Source organism: Marmota flaviventris, chromosome 16, assembly GCF_047511675.1.
Source record: "Marmota flaviventris isolate mMarFla1 chromosome 16, mMarFla1.hap1, whole genome shotgun sequence".
In the NCBI taxonomy this organism is placed as follows: Eukaryota; Metazoa; Chordata; class Mammalia; order Rodentia; family Sciuridae; genus Marmota; species Marmota flaviventris.
In genome coordinates, this window is record NC_092513.1 from 44237760 (window position 1) to 44258800 (window position 21041).

Here is a 21041-nt window from a genome sequence, read left to right on the forward strand (position 1 = left end):
TGGCGCCAGATTAATAGTAATTTTTCTATCAGGAGTTTTCTAGCATGTTTATTTCAACAAATTTTCGTGAATGAGCTGTGGGAGGGTAGAGATAGCAACATAAGGCTGCCCACATTCCTCTAAAATTCTGGTGTACTGGGACAAAATGTCAGAGGTCTGGGTAGGAAATCTCCAGTGGCCCTTTGCGGGGGGGGGGGGGGGGGGCAGTCAGAATTAGTCCTCTGTCCCTGGGATTCTAGAAATTGCCAGGAGGAGAGCAGGCAATTCAGGGACTTGGGCTCTAAGATTTTGCTGGGTGGAGAACGTGGAGCCAGAGACGATTATCTCTACCTTTAACATTGTTAACTATACTTTGCAATTTGTCCCTCTAGCCAGTATGACCTGGACAAGTCAAGGTTCCACATTACAGGACATGATTAAAGGAAACGTATTACGTTAGCAGATGAGGAGAAGCCTAGTAATTACCATGATTTCATCTTTTAACTAATCTTTTCTACTTTTTTTTGCCCAAACGTTGGAAAGCAGGGATGGAATTCTAGAACAGGATTTGTCACAAAACCCTCTATCCCATTAGAGGAATTCTCTTGACCCACTGAGAATGTAGCCAATACAAAAAAATAGAGACCTCAAGCCAAATGGAGTGCAGCTTTTGATGGTAACACTGTAGCTGCTGAAGAAAATCCTGCTGCTGAAAGGAAATGCTAAAACAGCAGGAAGCAGCCAGCTCAGAACCCCTCAGGGAGAGCAAACCGGATCTGAATGAGCTCTGGGTGCAGCTAAAGACCAAATGTTAAAAGACAAAGAGTGTCAGAGGCTCCTAGGCAGGCCAGCTGCTGATTTCTGCACCCACTGTCTGCTGCAATCCTAAATGTTTAAAAGAAGGGTCAAGGAAAGGGACCCGGAATTTCTGCCTCTGTAGAGCAGTTTATTTCCATCCAACCTACATGTTAGCTGGCTGCAGCATGCCACCTAATGGTGACACCAGTTGTTCTGGTTTAAGAAGATGGCACTTTAAAAAAAAAAAAAAGAAAGAAAAAAAATCTAAGTTTCTCTGATCTAAGTGAAACGATAAGAGTCTAAATTGCTTTAACAGTTACAAACAGTAGCCTTGCTTAAATTTTTTATGGCTCTAATGAGGATCTTGAGTATGCTTTTAAATATTAACATTCAGATTAACTACCAACTAGATGTAGGGACAACTAAAAAAAAAAATTGGATAAGCTTAATAAATGTAAAAACCAAAAAAAGACTCAAATTAATTAACTACTTTAAGTCCAAGAATTTCAGGCTAGAATTCCTGACAACTTTATTTCTCCCATCAATGTTTTATTTTAACTGTTAAGTGACAGTCCCGCACAGCATTTTAAAACCAAACCTGTTAAAGTTAACAACCCGACCCTAAGAAGCACATTTTCTGCATCATTGTTTTCTCTGGCCACTTATTCCTTCTCTCCATGTTATACACACGACTTACCAAGATGTGTTCTCTGGGGGGCTGTGCCCTTGAGCACACCCCATTGCAGAGGAATTTACATCACATTTATAATCAGGGTAAAATTACCTGAAGAAACAAAAGGCTAAGAATCCCATACTGAGGAAGGGAAAGGCATAGAAGAGAGGTCTGCCGGAATCACAGGCAAATGCTGTGTTGATGAGTCAGAAAACCGGTGTGATACACCAGTGCTCTGTACTTCTGCATCTCCACCCTTTGTCAGGTGTTGGAAGCAGATAATCCATCCATCCTCCCTTCTTCCCTCCCTCCCTCCTTCCTTCCTTCTTCTTTCCTTTCCCCTTTCATTTTATTTGCTCTTTTTGATACTGAGAATTGAACACAGGGCTTCACAAGTGCTAAGCACCCACTCTGCCACCAGGCTACATCCCCATTGAAAGTAAATAATGTCTGCACGAGCTGCCCTGGTTTGATTTTTGTTGTTTGTTTTGTTTTTGTATTTGTTTTACATTAGGGATGGATGTGTGTGTGTGTGTGTGTGTGTATGTGTGTTAAATATTTAGATTTGGGTGGATGTGTCATTTTGTTTAACTGTAGTAATCATGTCTGTGTATACCAAAACATCATATTGTACGTCCTTGTTGTATACAATAAAAAATAATTTTTAAAAAAAAATTTTACCTAATTTTGGGAGATGAGGAATGAACAAGAGGGTATAGGAATCAGTTTTAAAGCAAGGAGATCATCATTGCAAAACTGAAAAAGAAAAAGACATAATGGGTTTTTCCCCCCTCTCATTATATGATGTTCTGTACAATTGCTCTAAAAGCAACTGTAAGTGGCATTAAGTTTGGTGCCTCAGTGTGGTGAACTGATGAGCTCAACTAAGAATCAAGCAATTTAACCATAAGTTGCCTTTTTATCCTTGCTGTTTCAGCTTTGTCTTGTCACAGTGGTGAAGGCTAAAGGCTCAGATCATATTTTAAATTCCAAATGTACTGTAAACTAAGCAAATCACCCAACATATATAAGATCACACACCAGCACCATTGAAAAGTCTTTATGCAGCATCCTTAGAGGCAAAAGAAATGATATTGGTCGAAAATAAAGATTGGTGTTTTCAATAAATCAGGCAAGTAGGGAGAGGGCAAAGGATGCTGGGGAATGGCTTGTGTCTACAACTGTGAGCAGACGCAGGCAATTTTGTTACCCACCTTCCAGACTTTCAGGGTCTACACTGAACTGTAGAGGCTGAGGCAAGGATGTTTCTAAGAACAGCCAGCATGGGTGTGAGGGAGATTTGGCCATGACATCTGTCACCACCCCATTGATGGCCAGGGTTGATTGGGCTGATCTGGCTGGCTAGGCAGGTGTCCTCTTCAACCCTCACTGCTCCACGTCACTGCTGCATGCTCCTGGAAGAGGATGACCTTCCTCATAGAGGAGGATGGTTCATAGAGTACAGGAGTAGCTATGTTCCGCTGCTAGAACCTCTAAAGTTCTCAAGAATGGCCAGCACCTCGCAGTGTGCGCTTCTCCAAGTCAGACCTTATTTTCTCGCCCATCTACAGAGGAAAAGTAGGCTTTTGGAGCTCAATGTGTTTTCCATAAACTCAAGAAAACTTTGGCTATGGCTCTGGGAACTGCTTCAGAGTTTGTTCTTGGAGTCTAACTTGGAATTATTTCCCTCTTCATCCCTTAGTATCTATCAGCTTAGACTTCAGAACTTTTTGGTCCTTGGCAAACTCATTTCTATATTACAATTTTAGTTGATTTTTTTTTTTTAAAAAAAAAAAAGGCTGCTTGTGATGGAGAACAGTTCATGGTGACTCCCAGGAGATGTCTAATGGAATATGTAAAACCGATATCTAAGGAGGTTGAAATGTTGGGGATCCACATAACTGCCTCAGTGACCCCCCAGGATATTCAAGGGGGAGAACCCACATCTTCCTAACGCTGTTAGGAAGACTATGATGTGCTACTGATGCTTGACCTGCTCTTACCCCAAGAGATTCTGATTCCACTTGTCAAACATGGGACCCAGATATCATTTTAAAAATGTCCCCAAATACATGTTATGTGCAGTTAGGGTTGGGCTCCTAATTTTAAATGATTTAGTCTAATTTACATACTCTGTTGGCATTCATTAAGCTTATTGTGGAGCTTCAATAAGGTTATTAGTGGTGGACTCCAAAGGGACCTGAGAAACTTTCTCAAGAGACCCTGAGTGGTCACAGTTCTCCCAAGGCTTACACTAGCGACCTGATTGCACTAACCCACCTCCCCAATGGTTTTGTGAAATTTGTTCTATTTTCTATTAAGACAAAGCACTAAGAAGGGCAGTATTTTGGAATTGTGTGAGACATCGCTGTTTTTCCCTCTCATCTTGGAAGCAAAGGAAAAGCTAGCAGGTGACAACCCTCCCACAAAGTGTCTTTAGGATGAAAACAATATCTTCTACTGATATAAGAAATACCTTATTGTATTAAAAATCATAATAATGCCAAGTCTCTGAACCTCTTAATCATAAAAAATTGGTCACATACCTAAAAAGACCAGCCTTTTCATGCTACTCAATTTCTATTTAATTATTTATTTATTTTAGGAATGTCTTGAGAAGCAGAAGCCAGTTCACAATGGTCTTGAGGCATCTTGTTTATGTTCTTGAGACAAACCAGTCAGATAAGTTTTGGATCCTTAGGCTGAACTTCAACAACATTGCTCTGAGTCTTTTCTTCTTCTATAAGATGAGAAAAGTAAGATTGGCTACTGAGCAAACTGATTTCATGGGTGTAAGAGGGTGTGTCAACTATGAAGTTCCTTACAGATAAAATGGTTAGTCTGGGACAGTAACAAAAGACACCACCAATACCAGCAGATGCCACTGACTTATCAGAGGTTATGTTATTCAGTTTTCTAGTACTGTGACAAAATACCTGAGATAATCAACTTTAAGGAGGAAAGGTTGACTTTGGCTCAGAGATTTCAGACCATTGTCGCTTGGATCTGTTGCCATGGAGCCTGTGTAGGGGACCCACATAACTGCCTCAGTGACTCCCATGGATATTCCAGGGGGAGAACCCACATCTTCCTAACATTATAAAAGACTGTGATGTGCTACTAATGCTTGACTTGCTTGATTGACAGCACAGTCTATCATGGAGAAGAGCACATGGCAAAGAAGGTCTGTTCTCAAAATAGCTGAGAGAGAGACAGAGAAAGAGAAGGAAGGACCTGGATCTCAATATCCTCCTCAAGGACACACCCCAATGACCTAACTTCCTTCCACTAGGCCTCACCTTTTAAAGGTTTCTAACACTATAGGCTGCCAAGCAAGTCTTTAACACAGGGACATAGGGGGACATTGCATATCCAAACTGCACCAGAGGCTAACAAAGTACTCTTCCAGCTCTCTCACAAAAGTTTTCCAAACTACTATTCCCCACCACATAAAGTAGTCTATACAATAAGTACTAGACACAAAGTTCACTCCAAATACTCAGAAAAACATTTAATAAATCTTCCAAATAATTTTTTAAAATTGAATACATAGACACAAAGGGTGGTTACCAGGAGCAGGGGAGATGGGGGAAGGTATAAAGGGTACAATATTGTGACTATGTAGGATGAATAAATCCAGAGCTCTATCTAAGGTACAGCATGAGAACTAGACTTAATAATATTGTATGATACACTTTCAAATTGCCAAGAAAGTAGATCTTAGGTACTCTTACTAGAAAAGAAAGGGAGAAAGAGAGAAGGAAGGAAGAAACTATGTGAGATGACAGGTATGTTAATTTGTTTGCTTATAATGATCACTTCAGTCGGCGTGTGTGTGTGTATGTGTGTGTGCATGCACATTGTACACTTTAGATTTGTACAACAAAAAAATAAATAAACTGTTAAAAAAGAACTAATCTATGTGTGGCAAAATACAAATGCACCAAGTTGAGGGACAAATGAAAATAAATATATAAAATTTTCAGGTAATACAGAATAACTCCCTGTATAGAAACCTAGCAGCAATGATCAGAGAGTGTAAAAATCTTTTTATATTTAGTTTATTGATCAGAAACTTATTGAACCACTATTATGGGACAAATAGTCTTCATACCACAGTGTTGGTTATAAAATTATGATACCAAAAATATGAAAATGATCAAGATGTCAAACATTATATAAATAATTCAGTAAATTTATGACATATCTTAATTATAGAAATTTAGGCAGTAACTACAAATGATGCTTTGAAGAATATCAATAATATTTATAAATGCTGATAAGATGACATAAGTTAAAAAACCAACACACTAAATGAAATATACATAAACAATCTCAGTTTTGTTTACATACATATGGGTGAAATACAGATGCTCTTGACTTACTATGGGATCACCTCCTGATAATTGAAAAGCCAAGTAGAAAATTCATTTCATACGCCTAACCTCCAAACCCCAAACCTTTGCAATACAATCCAATGTACAGTATCAGTCGTTTCCCTTCCTGGTCTCAGGGCTGACTTGGAGCTGTGGCCTGCTACCCACTGCCCATTATCACAAGAAAGGACCATACCGCATATCAATAGCCCAAGACAAAATTCAAGAACTGAGGTACAGCTTCTACTGAACGCATTTCATTTTGCTCCATTGTAAAGTTGAAAAATCTGAAGTTAAACTATCATAAATCAGAGGCCAGGTCTCTCTCTCTGTGAGTATATACTAAAATATTTTTAACTTCTTTACTCTTGGTAGAAGGATTATTTTTAATTCCTTCTCATATTTTCTGCATGTTCCAATTTTCCTATTTTAATCCCCAAGCAAACAATTGCTTATTTTTTTCCAAAATAAAAAAAAGCATAATGTTTAACAATAAACAGAAATTACTGCCTTTGTTAAGCATATGGTAAAGGTTCCCTAATGCTCTCATTTGGCATATTCCCACATTATACCATTTCCAAAATGTATCCACTTAGAATAAGTTTGTAAAGATTCTCTTGTATTTAAGTGGCATCTTTATAAAATTACCTGCTTCTTTCTGTGTATTTAAGCTCTTAGAACCACCTTTTAAATTGTAGTACAATCATTCCAACTGAGGCCTTCTGGTTGCTATGACAATTTATTTCTTATCTCTGCTACCCTGTGATCCCATCATTTTAGCATTTGGCAGCATCTTACTTGAGTTGTTTGTGTAGTGATGCGGGGAATCTTTGAACAGTATTGCTTTTATATAATATTCTTTAGTAAAGAACTAGTCCTTTGCAATGTGCCATTTGAAGAAAGTTCAGAGCAGGGAGGATAAATAATTCATAAGAAATAACAAGAGAACCATCATGCCCAGGTAGTTCTGAGTCTAGATTTGTATGCCGAAGCTGAGTTATAAATAGAATTTGTGCAGCAGGGTTGTTGTGTATTCTAGTTAAGAAAGCAAGCCTAGGTTTGTCTTTTGAATTATATAGAAAAACAATGCTAGCCTCCCATCATTCATGTACACATTCATTCATAAAATATTTAAGGGGACCCATTTGGCACAAGACCTGTGATATTTGTGGAACAGAGGATACAGAGAAGGGCCAGATAGTCCCCTCCCAGAAGAAGCCGACTTTTGCTGCAAGGTGGGAGTAGCAAAGTGTTGCCAGAGACTACATTTTCTAGCCACCTTGTGAATCCAGAGGCATTCATAATGGAATGAGAATAGATGGGATGTGAGTCACTTTCAGGGAAGCATTTTGGAGAAGATGGTTCACCTTCACACTTTTGATCCACAATAAACCAGAAGCTGAAGGATCCAGACCAGAGGAGATGGAAGAACCTCACACAATGAAAGGATCCATGGAAGGTCCCATGATGTGGTAGTCCTAAAGTAGGCCCACAAATCATTTTATATTCTTCACCTTGAAGGTGGAGCATAATGCACATGCCCCTGAGTGTGAGCTGAACACAGTTACCACTTTTCACATGTAGACTACAGAGAGAATGGCTGAGCATGACTCCTGGGGGTAGATTGTGAAGAACAAGTGCCATCCAGCTCTCCAGATCTCCCCTCTAAGGAGATGTCAGCTGCTAGGCCGTGACAATGCTCAGTGGAGAAGCCCGCATGGTGGGAGACTGTGAGTGTCCCCTTGGGGGTAGATCCACTGCCCCAGTCAAGCTTGCAGGTAACACATCCCCAGTTGACCGCTTGATTCCAGCCTCATGAAAAACCCCAGAGTCAGACCAGCAGCAAAATGTCTCCCAAATCCCTGGGAGGATTGTGAAATACTAAATGTTAGTTTGTTTAAGCCAGTTAGTTTGGGAATTACACAGTCATAGATAACTCATAAAATAGGGAGAAAAAATTCAAACAAATAAACTAATGAACTTTTTAGATTAACCTCTGGAGAAAAAACTCCCACTAAGCAGCAACGCCATTCTGAATTAGTATGTGGAATTACTACAAGCTAGGAGTTTGTTAGAAAAGCTAGCATAACCTTGACTAATATGAGGAGGTTACATATGTTCAAGTTCAACCTCCCATGTACCACACAGTTCAGCACTTTTAGGTGCTCAATAAATATTTATTAAAAGATCCTAACTGTACCAAGACACTCAAAGGATAGAGACTTTGTCTTCATTGGTGAGAACAGAAGTTCTCATGGATCAGGTAGCATCTGAACAGTACCAGGAACTGGAAGAACTCTGAGAGACATAATTAGCAAGAGGGTATTCTAGCCAGATATTACATCAGAAGAAAAACTAAGAGATTTAAGGGAATTTTTTTCCTCTCTTTCTGAAAGAAAAAAAATATTAGTGCTAATGGCTTATTCAATTGATTGCAATATAAAGTGATAGGGGGTTGAGGGAATTGAAATCAGAAGTAAAATCAGGGACCAAACAGAATTTGGAATTGGATATTAATGTTAGGGTCAGTAATAAAAGTGGCATTGAGTAGAGCTACCCCTGGCCTTCATGGGTAAGTTTATTAGAATGGAAAGAGACTAAAAATATGAAGACCATTGGTAGACTGTTGAAGTAAGTTGCGACAGGCCACAGGGCCTCTTCTCCTGACATAGAAAGAAGGGACAGGTGTAGGAAACACAGGAACATCTTAGCCCCTGTCTTGTGGTCCCCCAGTGGTAATGGATGGTGCTGTCTTGGGCAGGTCACGCTCTTTCTGTTTGTGAGTAAATTCTGTGATTATGGAATAAAGTTAAATCAGAGGATAATGAGGCCAAGGTAACGGCCTCATTAGCATCATGTTCTGATCAACTGACTGCCTAGTCTTTTAGAAAGACCACACCTGTATCTTGGGCTAGTCTGATAAAAGGAAGACAGATATGAATTGCCCAGTCTTACTCATTGCTGAACCCCAGAAGCATCAGCTGTTCTTCTGAAGCAGAGCAATGGACCTCAGGGAGTGGGAACCCAATTGGCAGAATATATCATATTGTCCCTTGAAATTCAACCTTATATCTGGCCCAGCTAACAGAGGTGGTCTATACTCAAGTAAGTGCCATAAGAAAATGGAAGAGCAACAGGCGAGATGGAGAGAGTCATCTCAGGGTTAAAGGAATCCTAACATCTCTTCCAAGACCCTTCCTTTAACATCTCGTCCACCTCTGCCTTTCTTTCTAGGGCCTTCTCTCACCTGTGTTGACCTCTGCGTACTCCTTTACCGACACTTGCGGTCATTTCCTATTCTGAAACTCTTCCCGCAGCTTTGGTCTTCTTAGAAGTCGGATTCATTTCATCGGTTTCCTTTCCTCTCTGTTTCTGCTGTAAAGAATTACTAACCGTGCCTCTTTGATCTCTTTTGGGGGCAGAAGCCACCCCAACCCACACTTACAGATCATCTGCGGCACTCAGAAGAAGATGAGAAAGTTGCTGGTACATTTCAGCTTGCTTCATTAAAAACAACTCTAGGCACTACAAAGTGTGTGTTATTAATATGCATATGTGATATCTTTGAGGCAGAGCTGCCTTTAAGGTGTATTTGCAGCAGGACAACATTTTCCCACGTGAGGCGGGGAACAACAGTGAATCATATGTGTGGGAGGGGAAAGCCTGTGGGCTATGTACAATACTTATTCCCTTTGTGTCTCGCTTCCCTCTCCCCCTCACCCCCTCCCACCCACTTTATTAATGGTTTCTGCAATTACTGGTAACAGTGCATTGCCAGCAAAGAAATATCAGGGACTGTCTGACAGATTGTCAGCAGGAGGGGCAAGAGAGGTTACGTGTGCAGAGAAACGAGGGCATTGCTGCTACAAAATGGAGTTTCTGAAGTCAGGGTAGTCTGGGATAGGTGGAGGTCAGAAATCCAATTGGATATAGGATTCTGTGTGTTATAGCACCTGACATTTTATAAATATAAAGGGAGGTCTCAGGACAGGAAAGGTCACCCTGAGAGCACATCCCACGTCAGCTAAGATGATGCTTTTCAAAGGATTTCATGAAGGACTGACACAGGAGGCCCTGAGAAACTCCAGAGAGCATATTTTATGTGAGATTCAGTGGTTAAAATATCCAAGAGATAGATTTGACTTTCTTTTCATTTATTACTCTCTATACAAAAGAAATATTTGAAATTAGGGCCAGAAATTGAATGCCTCCATAAAGATTGTTCCATTAAATAAATAAACATATAAATATATAGTCTCTAAGAAGAGTAACTGAGAAATGCTCTCAACGCTTAGCTTTTGGTTCATGGGGTTGACAAGGGGAATGTTAATCTAGCTAAATAAAAAACTAGGTTCTTTTTCACAGGATACAGCAGAATACTAAAATGGCCTAAGAATTGGAATAGTTGTAAATGGCTTTGCACATCTGAATAACTATATTGTCCTGAAACCTAAAGCTAATATTGAGACTTAGAAGGAGGAGACTATTTCTGCACATTTGTGTTTTATTAGTTTACAAACTTCACATATGCAGTGGATATTATGTTTTAATATGTTTAAAAATAGTTTGAAAGAGAACTATTGGGCATACAGATACCTGGATTTGAAATAGAAAAATCTCTATTGTATTTGGTACAAGCAGCATTTATACCTTCTTCTTTATTGTATCTAAGCAAAATAACTAAAAAGGATCATCTTGTCATTTGATATTTTTTAAAACTACTATGCTTAGAGTTTTAGGATATATATATACTAAAATATACATACAATCTAAAATTGGGGGGCTAAATTTGCTTCCATTATAAAGTTTTGCAAAGTTAAAGAAAACATGGCTAAGCCCCCAACAGGACTTTAATGGTAATACAAACCCTAATTTTATTTCTTGGTGAACCTTAAAAGAGGAATTGAATAAAATTTTATATCCATAAAATTTTAGTATATATCAATATCTATATATATATATATTAAAAACTCTAACCACAGCCTGCCCACTCCTCTCCTGCGTGGGACTGTGTTAATATCAGCATGTCAATTGTTTGTTCTCCATAACACACAATCACACACACGATTGTTATAGTTCTGTGTTAGTCAGCTTTTCATCACTGTGACCAAAAGATCCAACAAGAACAACTGAAAAAAGGAAGAGTTTATTGGGGTGCATACTTTCACAAGTCAGTCCATAGTCAACCAACTTCCTAGCTCTGGGCCTGAAGTGAGGCAGAACATTATGGCAGAAGAGCAGAATGAAGGAAAGCTACTCAGTGTATAACAGCCAGGAAGCACAGAGGGCTTGAGCACAAGGCTCCAAGGACAACATAATCCCCAAGGGCACAGCCCCAGTGACCTACTTACTCCAGCCACATTCTACCTACCTATAGTTACCATCCACTAATCCTTTCAAATTATGAATCCATTAAATGTATTAATTCATTGATTAGATTATAGCTCTCATGGTCTAAGTGGTTCACCTCTGAACATTCCTGCATTGTCTCACACATGAGCTTTTGGAGACGGCTCATATCCAAACCATAACAATGCACATATCCAAACACAGAGAGAAGGACAGAGACAGAGCAAGGAAGAGAAAGAGAAAGCGAGAGAGAGAGGACGATGAGGTACAAGCCTTCTATTCCCTGGACTCTGGCTTTCTATAAACCCCAGCCAGATCTAAGATTGTGTGATCCAAGTTCTGTGGAGGCTCTGGTAAAGTCGGATCAACAAGTCTTCCCATGCCAGGCACTCAGCAGAGCCCAAGGCGGACTGAGATAAAGTTGTCTGCTGAAAGACTACTGATCCGCATGGTTGACAGGTTTAAGAAGTCTACAATGTCACCTTCCAAATCTGGGGAATTCACCTGGAGCAGGGTGTCACCCACAGTCCTTAAGTATATAAGAACACTCAGATTTTGATCTTCTTTCCTGGTATCCAGAGCAGGCCTCACCCCCCAGGCCTCTTTTCTCTCTTCCCTGGCACCTGGAGCTTAAATGTCTTCTAACAACCCAACAGAATAGTCTCCTTCCTCAGAGCCTCGCTACTGCCCACAAGCAATGAGGGCATGTGGAGATATCCACTTCAAAATGTCCTGGTAAAGGTTCATAGCCAACCCCTCCCCGAGAAAGGCAGCTTGCCCCATCATAGTGGGCAGTCCCTCCTCAGGGTCAACTCTCAGTGTCGCTCTGGGCTTTCAAAGACTGCCTGTCTTCTCCCTTAACCTTTCAAGTCCCTGTCCTTCCTACACAACTCAAGCCTTTGGGGAGACTCAGGGAGACACAAAGAGGATGCGTGTTCAACCCCAGGGAGTGCGCTGTTCAAGAAGGGATAGGAAGAGTCACAAGCAGCAACAAACATGGCAAAATGAGGCACTACCTGCTCTTGGAGATTCAAGGAAGTGTGTGGGGGGCTGAAGATGGGGGGAACATCTTTAGAGGATTTGAAGAATGCTTTGTAAAAAAAAAAATGATATTGGATATAGGCTTTGAAACAAGGCCTTGTACCCTCCCAAATCCATTTAAATCCACATGGGAAATCCCAGGACATTTAGATTCTGTAACATGTCACAAGAGGCAACCAGTTGCCACCACAAAATTTAACCCAAAAAAAAAAAAGAAGTTTTGTTAATTTACCCCAAATCCTCAAATCTCTGCTTTCCAAACCCACCGACCTTTCCCATCTTGTACATAGGTACATCTTCTGTTTAAGCTCCCTTCCATCTTCTCTCCTTTGGCTCACCCCTCCAAATACCCTGGCACCTAGATACCTATCATCTACTGAGTTACTAGTAGGAAAATGTACCTCAATGAAACGGCACTTTCTCATTGGCTTTGTTTCCAAGAACTGGCCTTGCGGTAAAATTAACAGCCCTCCAATTACAAAGGAAGCATTAGAGTATCCACTAAATGCCAGCCCACCATTTGAAAAACGTATCAGATTTTATTTGTACATAAACCTTCTATCATTATTGTGCATAAATGCCTCACTAAAGAGGCTCAAAAGGAGCAATCATGAAGTAGAGATTGACAGTCTGGCTGCAGAGAAGGGACAGGAAGGGCATTGCAGATGCATCTGGTCCATTGGGACCAAGTGCAACCCGTGGAAGTCACACCAGCGATATCTGCACATGTGAAGGTAATGGAGCTGCAAACGATAAGGGCATTTGTCAAAAGGGAGAGAACAGTGTCTGTGATTTAATCTCACCTCGAATCACACTATCTTGAAACTTATGTAAGAGGAATAGGGAAAAAAATACCCTGAAAAATTATGTTTGGAAAAAAAATCACTTATGACTTATTTGCATATCTCTTAGTCATTGTGAACAAAAATAACAACGTCAGTTCCCTGAGGAACAAATGTGACAATTGAAAACACTCATCCAGATATCCTGAGGACTCCGAAGAACCCAGATAAATAAGGTGAGCATTTTGGATATCTGAAACATTGAGCTGTAGAGATTTTTTTTTTTTTTTTTGCTACCCCATGGAGCTGGCCAGCTTAGAGCCCTAATCCAATCTGTGTGCTGATTATGCTTTCTGTTTTCCCCTCTTGTGTATTAGCAATCACAAAATACAAAGTGTCTCAAATAATGTCTAACAGAATTCCTGACCCATCCTTGTGAAGAAGTGCTATGGAATTCAAACATTTCATGGAGGGAGGTAGAGATTATCAAAGGATGTCTTTCTTGTTTTGTGGCAAGATAACTCTACCTGTACTCTAACAGGAACAATAGTTCAGAGAAAAGAGAGAAATTCAGTGAAGTTGATCCCACGCAAATTGACTCAGCAGGAATTTGCTTAAGACTCACTTTTGGCTTTCATGGTACTTTGTTATTTTGAAAATATTTAGCATAGTTCTTTCCCTAAGATGATGATAATTTTTTAAATTTTCTTTTAGTTGTAAATAGACATAGTACCTTTATTTTCCTTTATTTTTATGTGATGCCAGGGATAGAAACCAGTGCCACAAACATGGTAGCAAGCATCCTAACACTGAGCCACAACCCCAGCCCGGATTTTTTTGAAAGAGTTCTAAGATTTAGATATAAGTGGACCTGTGTAAGTGATAACTATTCAATTTTCTGATGGTCTAGATGTCTCCTTCCAATTCATCACTGAAGGGTGTGACGACCTTCACATTCACACCATGGATGGGCTCCTCTCAGTAGATCCAACATAGAGGAATGGAAGTCTCTGCCCCTAAAGACACTGGCACAGAAGAGATCATTCAGTTCAAGAAACTATGAAGAATAGCCTAGACTCTATTAGGATGAACGAACAAATGAACTTGACCATGTTATGTTGGTTTCAAGGACTTGATAAAAGGACAGACAGTCCCCCCAATGGACCTGAGTATCCTATAAAAGAATCTTCGTTTCAGTACCTATGCTGTGATTTTTTTTTCATTTTTTTTTCTTTTTTCTTATCATAAATCAAATGAACATGAAGACTCCAGGAGTGGAATACAAATTCAATACTCAATACGGAAAAGGCTCGAGGGGAGTGATGGAATCTAATGGAAGTAAGACCTAAGACCGGGTGCAAGATGAATGCTATGACCTGAACACATGAAGAACTTCATAAACATTATAAAATCACTAAATGATTAAAAACAGAATGAGCTACCTTAGTAGATGGTGACTTTCTCATCACTGGAAACATGCAAAACAAGGCACTCTTTGTCTGAGATGCTGTGAGGTCATTCCTCCATCGGGGCAGGAAGTTGGACCAGATGACCTCTAAGGGGCAGAAGAGAGGAGGCCACAGAGTACACTGTGTCCTGGCCCTCAGAAAGTCGCTGCACATGCCAACATAGCACAGCAATGACAACCCAGGAAGTGTTCAGCCATTATTCCAGAGAGCTCGTGGATTCTGAATAGCACAGGGACCCTGGAGAATAGTGAATAATAAATAAAGTATTTCTTCTTTTGTTGGTCGGCGTCTGTCCCTGTTCATTAACTCTCTATTCCTGGGCAGCCCAGGGGGATTCTGGGAGGCATGATGCCTTTAGGTGTTCCCACAGCTGAGAGGAGCCATTGAACAGCTGGAAGCTCTCTGCCTGCTCCCTAAAGGGAAAAATCTCCAATCTTCTCCTTTTTCCATCTGCAACACCTCAGTTGTCCTCCCTCTCCATATCGGTGCATCAAATAAGATACACAGAATCTAGGCACACATTCACACCCTGCTGTTCAGAGGTATTCATTTGTAAAGGACTTCAACACTGGCAAGACAATTAATTATGGTCCTATTTCTAAACTATTCATTTTATACTTTCAAGGTCATATTGTAGATTTTTTTCATTAGTCTTATGCAAAATTTTAAAACTAAAAGCTTTTTTCTCTCTTCTTCAAAAAGCAAAATAATCTCTCCCAGGTTCTTTTGTTTGTTTGTTTGTTTAACACATTCATGTTTTTATAGATGAAAAACAAGAGCAAGAACTGGAGAAGAACCAGCCAGCATATAAGGAGAGTTCATCATAACTTCTTTCTATTTACTCAAAACCCAGTGGAGTCTTCCTCCCACCCCCAGGGCTCAATCAGCACCTGATGACATCACAGGTCACAGACAAGCCACACCCCCAAGAGTCTCTACTCAGCCCTTTCCTCCCAGCCTCTGAGCAGATGTGCATGTTGACCCTCCTCCCCGAAACTCTCTTTCTTGGTTTCTGTACTTCTGAATTATTAGATTCTCCTCTTGTTTCTTTATTGCTAATTCTATGCCTCTTTTGTTGGCTTTAAGCTCTCTTTTCTTCTAAATATCACTTTCCTCTTCTCTTTCCATACTCCTCTCTCGCCCTCAAGTCTTATCGCCTGGTTGAAAATTATTTTCAGAATTTCCCCTCCATTCTTGACCTTTCTCCTCAGAATTGTCAACTGCCTGCTGGACATCCCCACACCGTCCCTGAACACCCCGCTGAACTTGGAACCACATGACCTATTAACTAGTCCCAGCACTTTCCCAGGTCACTACCCTCCAGGGCTTCCTAGCTGGAAGACAAAGGAGCTCCACCAAATGATCTCCTAGGTTCCTCCTAACTTGTCACATATTGCACTCCAACTCTGGCCCCATAAAGAAGCTCTTTCTCCTGTCCTCCCTTAGGTTTGACTTCTCCTAATCTTAACTGGGCAAAGATTTCAAGGCACATTTGGAAAAAAAAAAAACTGAAAAACCAAACTCCAGTCAAGCCCCACCTCCTCCTCAAGCCCCACCTCCTCCTCAAGCCCCACCTCCACCTCAAGCCCCACCTCCTCCTTAGGTCCTTTGCATCTCACCAGCCATATCATTCCTCAGTCTGCCTCTTGGCTTCCTCTTCTCCAGACATGTGATTAGCTACGCTGGCATCAGCCTGGCCCCCTGGCTACTCATCACATCCTAAACACCCATCTGTCCTGCTTCATACCTCTGTGGCTTTTCTCTGACTTTTCTGTTCTTCAATATCTCCTTTCACTCCCAAGTTCCTCTGCCTGTTAGCATCTCACATGCACTTTTCTTTCCTAAATGCTACAGGCTTTCAGATTCCAACCTGCCACAACCATCCCAGGGACATCTCTTGGATGCTCTTTGCCCTGCCCGTGGTCCTTACCCTTAAAAGGTTTCCAGTCACCTGGAAAGGCTTTCTAAAAACCCCAAACCTCAGGCTGTACCCCAGACTAATTAAATCAGCACCCCCCAGGAGGAACCCAGTGTTGGTGTCCTCACAGGTGACTCCAATCTGCAGTCCAGGTCGATAGCCACTGCTTAATGCCATTTATCACTTTCTTCCTTGTAGTTGTAATTACACTGTATTTGTCTTATTCCCACCACTAAATTCGAAACTCCTTGAGGGCACAGACCATCTTACCACATCTGCTTGTCCCCTGCAGTTCTGAGTGAATCGGAGATGCGATAAATATTGTTGAATTGAATTTGGAAACTTGAACTTAACCATAAACTTCAATTTTTAGAGCTTGCATGGAATTTTAGAAAAGGCATTTTTAAAAAAAGGTGGGGGGAGTCTCTGCCATTACCAAAAATATTCTGGTATGATTTTTAACAGCCCTCATTAAAGACGATGACCTGAAAGTGGGGGGTGGGGCGGGGGCTAATGTTATCCTTTGCTTTTACCCTTTCAGTTTTGAACTCTTCACAAGTAAAATAAATATTCTCTTTTCACTGAATAACCAACCACAAAATGTGACTGTGTCTATGTGCTCACTCCAACTGAAATAAACAAAAGCATCCAGTGACGTGCACATGATCTGCCTTCCCCAGCTCCAATGCAGAGGGTCCGACAAGCAAAGATCCAATGTGAACTTGACACAGTGCATCTGACCTCCTTTCAGGAACTGCAGAAAATGAAATGAAAAATGAGACGGAGACGACTTGCCAGCCCCTTCATAGGGCTACAGTTGCTAAGGAAACCGCTTGCTTAGCCCCAACCTGTCCGGCACAGCCCGATTCATGCATTCTTCTGGGTTTTTGAAAATAAAGATATCCGTGAGAGAAAAGGATAGAGAATAAAATTCAGAGTTGTATTGGTCCAAACAAAGCCTAGTGCTGCTTCTCCCTCCCATGCTGCTTCTTTCTCAGTCACCTAGAATATTTGCCACCTGGCAAAACCCTCCTGGAACTAAAATCATAGAATTAGCCAATAGGGTAAACAAAACAATAGGAAGCCCTATTTGACATGCAGCAGTAGCTAAAAAACTGCTTCCTCACCCCAACTAGGCTCTTTCTTTCCTGCTGGGAAAGTAGGAGGCAACTTTTAACCCAGCAGGAGATGCGCCTCAGCCCTCTCCTGCCCCACATCTCAGGAGAAAGTGCTCCAAGTTTCTCAGCACCATGAACACACCTGGGGCCTCCAAGTTAGCTCCAGTGAACCTGAACTGTATGTGTGGGAAGGACAGGCAGGGGGCTCCAGTCTCCAGGGCAAGTTAGGGGAGTAGGCTGGTCATAGGAAACAGAGACATTACAGTCAAGGAGTCCCAACTTCCCCAATCCTCTTAGAGGATGCAGAAACAAGAAAAGGCACAGAACCATGTAACAGATAAGGAAGATGCTCCTCTATCAATCGTCTGTTAAATGAGCAAATATTTCTCCAACATCTACTGAGGAAGCATTATGCTCAGCCCGAGATTGATAGAGCTTGATTTTGGAAAGGATTTTGGTGATAAATATTGCTGCACTTCAAAGATTTCCTACTTCTCCAGTTTTCCTTCAAAACTTTATTTATTCATTTTGCTTTCAATAAGAATAATTTATTTACTTCTCCAAATCTGCTTAAATGCAGCACAAATAAGAGTGGTCTAAAAAAAAATCTGGTAGCACATGTGAACTGAGGAAAGGAAACTTGGGTAGCCAGGAGATAGGTAGGAAGTTTTTCACATTGATTTTTTTTTTTTTTTGGATGTGATGCTGGACATTGAATCCAGGGCCTTGAATGCTAGGCAAGCACTCAACCACTGAGCTACACCCCCAGTCCCAACAATTGGCTTTTTTTTTCAATTTTGAACTTAGTAAACATTTTTAAATAAATAATACTTAAAAATAAAATTAAATGCTGCTTTCCTAGGCTAAACTATCCAAATTGAACTATGGATTAATTTACATATCTCTAGGGAAATGTATACTGATTTTTTTTCTGATTCATAAGACTTTCATACAATCTAGATAACATAAAATGGGTCGTTGTCTACCAATTTTATGAAAGGCAATTATAAATATTTAATACATATTACATAATATATAGCATAAATACCTCATTCATTTTTAGTTTGAGGTGTTTGGACAGGTTGTTTGTTTTGAGGTGCTGGGGATTCATCCTAGGGCTTTGCACATGTTAGCCAAACCCTCTACCACTAATCTATTCTCCTAGACCCCCCCATACACATTTTTCAATAGAGTACAGCAATATTTTAATGATATGTATTAAGATTAAGAGCATACAGGTGATAATGACTATTTTTATTAGAACATAAATAAATGTGTGCAATTAATAGAAAAATTGTACAGACATGAATTATTTCTTGGAAATACACTTTTAAAATGTGGAATCCTATTATGCAACATGGATTAAATTCTTTTAATTCAGACTCCTGGGATATTACAGATGAGCCAGTAATCATGTCCTAAGATCTAAAGATGGTTTTGGTTTTCTCGGTTCTTAAGGCAAAAAAGCAATTCTCCTTGTGGCCAGACGGAAAGCTCTCCTGTACGAGGTAATTGAGATGGGCTCAAGGCAGTAAGAAACCAACTAACTGGTATAATCACAACTAGGTAATTCTGAACAAGTTGCCCAAGTTCTTCCACTTCCAAAACACAGGAAGCGCAAAATAATTATGTTCATGTGAAAAGACTAATTAATGACCAGTGGGATTCTCTCAGAGTGTGAAACCCATCCAAACATGGATTATGAGGTTTTTCTTAATTTTACAGGTGGATGAAAAGATGCCAGTCTGTTCTCTCTGATGCCGGTCTTCTGATGGGAGGTCATGGCTGGAGGCTAGTATATTCTGCTAAGCCCTCAGATTACCATGTCAGTGGCAGAGGACCACGAGAGCATTTCTAACACTTCTGGAAACCTGCTTTGCAAAATCAATAGGTCAAAAGGATTTCCTGTATTTGAAAAGCACGACAGTGAAATACACAAGAAATCCACTTGAAATACAATATTGAGAGCATATCATAATCTGGCTTAAACGGCCAGTTGTGCTGCTCTTGCTCTCACCCGGGGAATGGCAGGGATGACATACACCAGGCAGGTGAAGAAGGTGCATAGCCACGTGGGAAGTGGGCAGAAATCACCTGAGCCCAGGACCCTTTCAAGAACAATTAAATCAGAATCTCTTACTACGAGGCTCTGGGGCTTCCCAAGCTAAGAATCATTTATTTATAGGAAGAACTGTTTCAAAATGTGATCAGTCAAAGGTGAAGAGATTTCAATATGCAAAGGCTGTTTAAGAAGATATTAAGATATTGGTTGTTGAACTGTGATTCCAACGTAGGTAGGTTTGTGTGTGTGTGTGTGTGTGTCTGTCTGTCTGTCTGTCTATAGGATAGCACATTTCCTTGGTATTCTTATTGTTCTCTATTTACTTCTTTGTCTTTGTTTTTGTTTCTTTGTACTTTTTTTGTGGTGCTAGAGATTCAAGCCAAGGCTTCATGCATGTCAGACAAATGCTCTATGTCCTGCCCCTGTTTGATTTAATTAAAAAAAAAAACTGGAGCAATACAGCATACATCAAAGAAGTAATAATGTCACTTCTCACTAAATAATTATTTTTTTGGAGGTGGTGGGAATTGGACCTAGTACCTGAACACATACTAAGCAGGTGTTCCACCACAGTGCTACAAACCCAGCCCTCAAAGGAATGGGGGTTTTGCACCGGCAGCAATGCCTTGGCCTGCCTGAAGAATGCAGTCGTGTAAAACCTTGGCCAACCCTTCCACAGCTGGCTGGAAGATTCTCCTCCTTGGGCTGTGAAGCACTCTGTTCCCTTCAGCATCCACTGGCAAGGACTTTTCTTACACACGGCACTTGTTCTCTGTCAGGCCAGGAGTTTTGGGGGCACTCCCAGTAAAACTTCTCCTTGAAGGCTCCCTCCTTCCAAAATGCATGCCTGTATGCCCTACTCATACTTGCATTTTGGCAGGGACAGAGTTCCTTTAGGATTTCTTTAGAGGGTGCATTTAAAATGCTGACTGCAGGCAGGGTCTGAATGACCTATGCGTCTGCAGGCAGCCTGTGAGTTCCTTCCACCTAGCCCGACAGTCATACAGCATCTTTGGGTCTGAGGAGGAGAAGGTGGGAGGAGAGCTGAGGAATGTCTTCATTTCCGCTCCTGTCATTAAGCCCTGCCATAGCCTGGGCACTCTCCGCTCCAGGCGACTCCCATCTCCAATGCAAGGCCAGGCTGCTTTGATTTCGCTTCGTTTGGGATCTAGCTCAACCTTGTTATATGCCAAATACCCTCCAGGGTGTCCTACTTTTTTGGATCTTCTCCTGTGTCTTGCTGTCTTTTAGGAGAACACCCCTCCCCGCCCCTCCCTTCCCAGGGAAAAAACTCTGAGGCCCACTGACCTGCTGTTTCAAAATACTGCACAAAAGGGTTTTGCGAGCTTGAGCAAAAATTATGAAAATATGAATTACTATGACAAAAGTTATACCAGCCAGGTTTGAAAATAAATGGGGCATGCTCTGAAGCTAATTGAAAGAAAAAAAATATTCAATAACCATTTGCAAATTAGT